Here is a 7,681-nt window from a genome sequence, read left to right on the forward strand (position 1 = left end):
TGATCTATCAGCATAGCACAGTCTGTGCTGAAGAATTTTCTGCCGCTATAGCCCTCACCACCCCCGTCACTGTCCGTGGGCATAGATTTATCTGTCGTAAAGACCTTTCCCGGCATGACTATAGGCGACAACTCCTTTCTGTCGGCAAAGGACTTTGCCGACACTAAATGTGTCGCCTTAGGTGACCTATGCCAACAGATTGTTTAACGCTGCTTTGAGTGTCGTGGTGTAGTGCCTGTTCATAAGTCATTTCTACGTTGTGCACCACGACCAAGGCAGAAGGAAAAACGAGAGAACTTAATATTTATTTGCTAATCGAGAAATAAGAGATCTAGTAACTCCTGGGCGTCCTCAGCGATTTGGATTCCTGGCCGTTGGATCTGGCTGCTTGATGCGATCTGGGCCATTGGATCTTCCTCAGAAATCACCTTAGCTGTCGGATCAGATTGAAACACTATTGCAATGAATAGTATTAGAACTAGGATGCCACCGCCTGTAATTCCTAGAGCCCGTCGAGGGCATTTTCGTCAATTCACGTGATTGGAAAAGTCCCCAATAGTGTGGAGAGTGAGCATTGGGTCATTGCCCTCCACCTCCCACCTGGTCTCCTCTCTTCCCGCCTCCTCCCACGAAACCCTAGCTGCCGCGCCGTGCAGCCGCCGCGCCGTGCAGCCGCCGCCGCTACCGCGCCCTTCTCCTCCTTCCACCTCCTGGCCGGAGCCCAACCACCGCTCTCTCTCCCTCCCCCTACCACCGGCCTCTCCCTAGGTGGCGGCCAGATCTGCCATGGCCACAGCCACGACGGAGGCTTCTGGATCCACGCTGCCGTCGAGCTGGGCACGACCATCAACCTCAGACCACACCGCCGCCACCATGGATGCACCATATCAAGGTCTCCTCCCCCGTCCCCTATGCTTCTTCTTCTTCTTTTCCTTCTCTCTCTATCTCTCTCAATCATCCCTGATGTGTTCAGATTTGGTAGGCTTGGTTTCCTCCCTGATCATGATGCGTGTAGACGCATGCACAAGTTAGGTCTTGTGATCTATTTCAGGAATAGCTGCTGCTGCTAGCCTTGTAGTTAGTTATATGTTGTTCGTATGTAGGATGTGTACCAGGTTCTTCGTAGGTAGTGTGTGTAATGAGCTTTTGTTGTCATGTACCTTTGGTTGGACCATTGCACTGGTTATGTAGATATATCCTTTTGAAGTTCTTATATCCTGGTGCACGAAAACCACACAAGCCTTTAGAATATGTACGTGAATTGTTTGACTATGGTCACCTGACCACTACTCCGTGGATGGTTGGTCCTTCTGCCATTAGGTAGGATATCTTTTGTTTTCCTCTACGAACTACAGGTGCTTGAAATAAGTCAGCTGGTAGCCAGTTCTTCAATAAGAACAACTGAGACAGATTTGAAACATGATTTAGATGTTTCAGAGGTGGTATATAGCAGTTCATTGTCCGTGTATATTTTACTGAGACTACAAATAAATTTTAAAGCTACTGATTTAGGCTGAGTAAGCAAAACATATAAACAGGAATAAAGTAAATTATTCTTTTAGCAAATCAGAGTGAGCTTTATTGATCCAAGGATTGTCTATAGGAATTGCAAGAAAATCATGAGGAATTTCTTTCAGGTCGCAATGGCTGACAAAGAGCTTCAGGTTCATGGTTCACCAGGTTCTGCTGGCTCCACTAACAGTTGCCTGCAAGCACTTGCACAGGTCAGCTGAGATACGTCTTGCACACCTACGAGTTGATTCTTCTAGGATCTAATTTTCTAAACGAACTTTCAGTTGCAATGCACAAATATGTTGCTAGATGAGGTTTAGAACTTAGTTGGCAGAAGCTATTTTAAGATTAGTATATTGTAGTATTTCTCTAAGGGAATTCTGTGAATATTTGGTCATTGCCAACAAATCTAAAATAGAATGGAAGTGATTGTTTGGAATGGATATTACTCTGCTGCTCATGTCTGTTACTTTTCTTGCATACAATATTTTGCTTACATGTTTACTAATAAACTTCTGTGAGGACCCCTGCTGGAGACATATGGAGTTGAGGAAGAATGCAAGTGAATGGAGCTTGTTGAGTTGTTGTTCGCCTGATCATATGTGATATGTCGAGTGTGAACTACCCATTCTCCGCCTCTCCTACAGTCTGTAACATAAGCGTTAGGCCTGAGCGTGTGAGTCTGTGAGAGTAGATGGTAGGTCATTGGATATAAAAGGGGCCTTTAGTAGTCCATTTATCTTTCCAGAATGAAGTTGGAAGAGCACGAGCTCCTCTGCTCCACCCTTCGGATCCCTTCCTCTGTAGTATTTAGTTTCTTTGTTGTATGTTGTATTTAGTTAGTACTTTTCAGATGGCTTAACTCCCTTTCTCTATAGTACTTGGAGCCCATAAGTGGAGGTGTTTGTTCCTCATATGCAACCTTATTATCTGATAGATAGATTGTGAAACACAGCAGGAGTTTGAGTTTATTTTCATTCAGCAGAACACAACAATAGTAGTAGACTCCCGTAAAAACCAGCAGTCGAACTGAACTAGAATACTGTGTGTATTTTAGCTTAAGTAATCTAGGATTCACTCCTGGATGTTAGAGCAACATATTTCAAAATGTAATTAATTAATGTTGCTTCCCACGAAGTATATTTCTTTTGTTTCAATAAGCATTATGCACAACTTGATGCTTTGTGCGACGTCGAGTTCATCTTATTATGTGAATATAGTGGTTGGCATGCTCAATTTGTCCTCATTGGCATCTGAACCTGAGGCTCCCGACTTACTCAAATGTTCTCCAGTCATTCCCACCTCTCCTACAAATGTGATCAATTTGGCATGGGTATGCGTATAGTTGGAATGAGGCACCATGGGAAGGATTCAAATCTCTGAGAAGTGTGCTAAATCAATAGTGCCAAGCCAATCGGTTCAGTTTCAACTTCAAAAACATTAGGTGATTGAAAATGGCATGCAATATTTCTTCAACAAGGCTCCCTAAATATTCCCTATGTTCTAAACTGGATTCTGACAAGGGTAAAGATATCTGAGACATCCCTCATTTTATTTTAAGACCATTACTTTTTTGCCTACCTCTCCTCATATAATCTCTAACATGGCCGACTCTCTATTCTCTGTGGTTTAAGGTGTACACCCTGCTATTTGGTCAGAAGTTCGGGAGTTCATATTTGGTTGTTTGATCTCGAGAACACCTTTGATGACCACGAGCAAATTGGGCGAACCAGAAGGTACTCGACTCATTCTATTCTTTTCTTGACTGCAATTTCCATCAAGTAAATATATGATGTATTCACACTCCATTATAATCAATAATTGCCTTACTGTAAAGGACTCATTCATTTTGCGTTCATTAATCTTGAACTATAGATTAAATCTTTTTGCTGCATGTTAAGTTATGTGTGAAAGGATGATTAATATGAGGCACACATTCTTTGTTTTATGGATAATACATTAACTGCTGCATGTATATCATCACAAGCAAAAAATGTGTATTTTTGAACTTTTTTCCTAAAAAATATATTTTCTTATGTTCTTGTGTATTTACGTATGATGAGTGTGTGAGGGCTTATGGCTTTTATGGTGATGAGTCATGATTGTCGCTCATCTCCACTACCGGTAATTTATTTTACACGGTCACCATCCCATCTCTTGTTGTTATGTATGGTCGAAGTAAAAGAGGCTTTTCCTGCATTGTTTATTTGTATTAGATGACCAGTACAGGAAGTTGTAGTAGCTTCCCCGTCCTTTTTTTAATGTAAATGATGGTAAGAACGAGTTAGATTCTATGTCGACCGGCTGTGCATATTATCACAGGATGTGCTATGTTGGATCGTATCGATTTTACTGATGTAGTACATGATTTTATATTTTTTACTAGCACATATATATATACATTTATTATTCTTTATACAAAAATAAACATATGTTGAAATCTACTGATAAATGGAAGTATGCACCTCTTGCTTACTAATATAGGATACTATTTGCATATCTGACCAACTTCGATTTAATTTCTGCATGTTCTTACCTTGGTGACCTTAGTGCACAACCTTATACACTAATGGGAAGGAAATATAATACATAAAAACCTGTGAAAGACCTGGTGGACAATAATTTAGCATGCTTTGTTGTGACATTTTAGTCGCCTTCTGCTTTATTGTGACTCTTTCTATTCATCCATTTAGGTACTTCTAGGACACGGACAATTTCCCTCAAGGTCAAGACCTCACATCAACGCTTCCAAGCCCCTGATGAGCCTTTTCCTTTTTTTAAGTTTCTTAATGTCACTTCTATAGGTTTACTTGAGATGTTATGTTGCATATGTTGTGCTGAGGTTTTCCCACTTCCCTTTTAACTTCTCTGAAGTTGATCATCACATGTTTATGCAATTGGACCAAAGCGACGACATTACTTACAGCTAACCCGGTTAACATAACAGTTATGAACTAGGATGAACTTATACATGTAGAGAGAGAGAGGTTGTTTAAAGAATCCAGTACCTTTGTGTTTGCCTACAGAATTCAATATTTGTTCATGCGGTCATCCTCGGCCTCTCTCTCTCTCTCTCTATCTCTCTCTCTCTCTATGTGTGTGTGTGTGTGTCCTGACTCTTTGTGCCTGTGTTGACCATTTGTTTGTCCATGCGATTTTACTGTGGACTACTCTTTCTAATTTGGCATGTAGATAGGGTCACTTTTAGATATTCTATAGGGTGATTACTGTTGTTGCAGCGCTGGATGGCATGTAGTAGTGCTGGATCCGGTGGCTAGCCGTCGCCGTTGCCTGTCCTCTTTGAGGCGAGATCCACGCTGCTCCACTCAGTCCAGGTTCACCCACCTCTCTCTCTCTCTCTCTCTCTCTCTGACGGCTGCTACATCCATCATTTTGGCTTGCAGGTTGCCGGCATCATGAAGCTTGATAAGGTTTCCGGCCGGTTTGCCACATAACTTGCAGTCTAGGTCGTGGACATATTCGGGTTCTAGGTCACAGAAACAAAATTTGGAGTTATTTTATCTGGCTCAAAATGTTTGGCTCAACAATTTGCTGCATTAGATATCTTTTTGAGCTTATTTTTTGTGAATTCTACAACTTGTAGCATTGAGCTAAACTGACATTTGTTTTAGTTAACTTCCATTCCTGGATGTTTTTAAACTGATATTATTTCCATAAGTTCAGGTTTGTACTTGGCTTTATCAGAATTAGAATATGCAGAACATGTGTTGGAGAAGTGCCCATTTGGTTTTATGAAATAATATTCATGTTGATTGCATTTTGTTATAGGAATGCTCAAAGAATCTAATGTTTGATCATGTTGTTGACAGGCTCTGTTATGATAATTCTTTGGTAAGGTGGTCACATTCCACATGAAGAAGAACCCGTAGTACCATGTTTTACCATCGTATCACCACTCTGTTTGGCTTTTGCTTTCTTTTTATTTTCCTGCTCTGAGTACTCGCCCCCTCATGTTGTACAAGTGAATGTTTGTTCTTTCTTTTGAACTAAAAAATCTGAATATATAAGCTGAATCATGCTTCCTACAAACTTGATTATTACCTACTTGAGTATATCGTTGGGACCGGCACCCCGCGCTAAGGCGCGGTACCAATCTAGTTAAAACCATTACTTGCAATGAAGTGACCACTACATGCCGTCCTAGGTAGTCTTAAGTCATTAAAAAAATACACACCACACGTCTAGTTGATTCCTTTATTCATGTCAAGAAATAAGAAACGAGGTGGCCGGTAATGCACCATGTCTAAGTATTTTTGGATTATTTGGTTATACTATGCACTATGAAATAATATCATACACTAGTATCATATTGGTGCATTTGGTATTCTAGATGTACCTACTTTTCTCTAGAAACATGGCCAAAGTTTGTAATGTTTGACTTTTGTAAAAATATATAGGCACTACATTATGGAACGAAGGTAGGGCTGGACCAAAAGCTCGTAGCTCGCGAGCTTAACGAGCGCTCGATAGTTCGGCTCATTAAGCTCGTAGCTCGCTTCTTAATGAATAGAGCCAATCATTGATTTTAGCTTGTTAAGCTTAACGAGCTTAACGAGCGAGCTAACGAGTTTCACGAGTAGCTCGTTAAGCTCATTAGTAACAACACAACATGTTTTTTCATATTACGTGACAAACTTTTTGTAGCAGCTCAGCCAATCTATTTAATCTAATCGACATATGAGGCAACATACTACTTCACTTCTTTTTGTAGTCACGATATTTTATCTTGAAAACCATACCTACACATTCATCATGTATATCATAACACATTATAATCTGTTAACGAGCGCTCATGACCTTAACGAGCTTCAAACGAGCCGAGCCGAGCAGGGTTTTCTGCTCATTAATCTTAACGAGCCAAGCCTTAACGAGCACAAGCTTAATGAGTACGAACTTAATGAGCCGAGCTGCTTGTTAGTCTAGCCCTAAATGGAGGGAGTATATGATACTACCCATTATGAGTAGGCCTTAAGCTTGATTGTGCTCACCCACAAATATTGGACAAGGGAGATGCTAAGTGTTCCCCATGTATACATGTCGCATACATGCATGTCCTCATCCTCCATCGATGATGGTCAGGACAATCCTCCATTAATCGGAGTGGTTGTACTATAAATAGCACACCAGTGTTGTTAAGTTGTTCATAGCCAGCCACTATTACTAGTACTAGATGACCCGGTGCGCCAAATGGCACAGAGACCCATTTGAAACCATGTTCGTGTTGAGAAATATTTGCCTTTTTTAGTAATTTTATGTTTGATCAAGGATAGAGAACATGTCAAACCCAAAGTGTTTTGAACGTGTATTTGGACAATGTGCCATTTGGCTCTATGTTACCCAAGTAAGGTGCAAGGTCCAAATTCAAGCATCAAGGGTAATGATTCTAAACCTTTTGTAATAGAAACGTTTGCATTTGTTAGTAACTTCGAGTTTTACCACTGAGGGTAATAATTCTAAACCTTTTATAAAAATTAAGGAACACCTATGTTCAAACTATATACCATGTGAAGCTAATTCAAACTATGCAAGTTGAAATATTTAGAGACCAATCATAAAATTGCCGGCTCCACTCTACTGTAACGTGAGGGCCGGCTTGCTGCACCTTCCCCACATAATTGGCCAGAAGGTATTTTAAAATTTTGAATTGTCTACATTAGTATTTCTTAGACACCATATAGGAGATGAGAGAACAGTAAAAAAATTGTTAAATGAAAACTATGTACCTTAGCTATCTAAGGCTTATGAAAACTGCAATCTTTGAAAGAGGAAAACAACATTAGAAATCTTAATGTTCCTGGTCCTGAATAGTGTATTCATCTAAATATGTAGTTGATCACCCGGTGCAAAGTAAAAAACTTCTCATGATATACCACTGGGAACCTAAAAGCAAGTGATCACACATACAAACATTCCAAGGGCAAATGCGTAAACTCACAACTCAAACAAATTAGTAACATGACCATGTATGATTTTGCAGCTTAGAATCTACATAAAACATAACAGTGCAGGTAACCTCTACCTAAATCTCACTACTAACTTTATTCAAACATTTATTCCTAGATCATCCGTACTCCTTCTATGTACAAATCATGCAATATCTCTGTCTAAATCAATGTCAATGCATGCACATGCACAAGTCTGAACTAAA

General features: G+C 40.2%; 1 long non-coding RNA gene across 1 annotated transcript; it reads left to right on the forward strand.

The window, feature by feature from the left end:
* Nucleotides 1–601: 601 nt before the first annotated feature.
* On the forward strand, nucleotides 602–5,027 carry LOC123094354 (uncharacterized). Its single transcript, XR_006445809.1, has 3 exons — nucleotides 602–892; nucleotides 1,638–3,248; nucleotides 4,206–5,027. It is a non-coding gene; the product is annotated as an uncharacterized lncRNA (long non-coding RNA).
* The last annotated feature ends 2,654 nt before the right edge of the window (nucleotides 5,028–7,681 follow it).

The sequence above is a fragment of the Triticum aestivum genome, chromosome 4B (genome assembly GCF_018294505.1).
Source record: "Triticum aestivum cultivar Chinese Spring chromosome 4B, IWGSC CS RefSeq v2.1, whole genome shotgun sequence".
Taxonomy (NCBI): Eukaryota; Viridiplantae; Streptophyta; class Magnoliopsida; order Poales; family Poaceae; genus Triticum; species Triticum aestivum.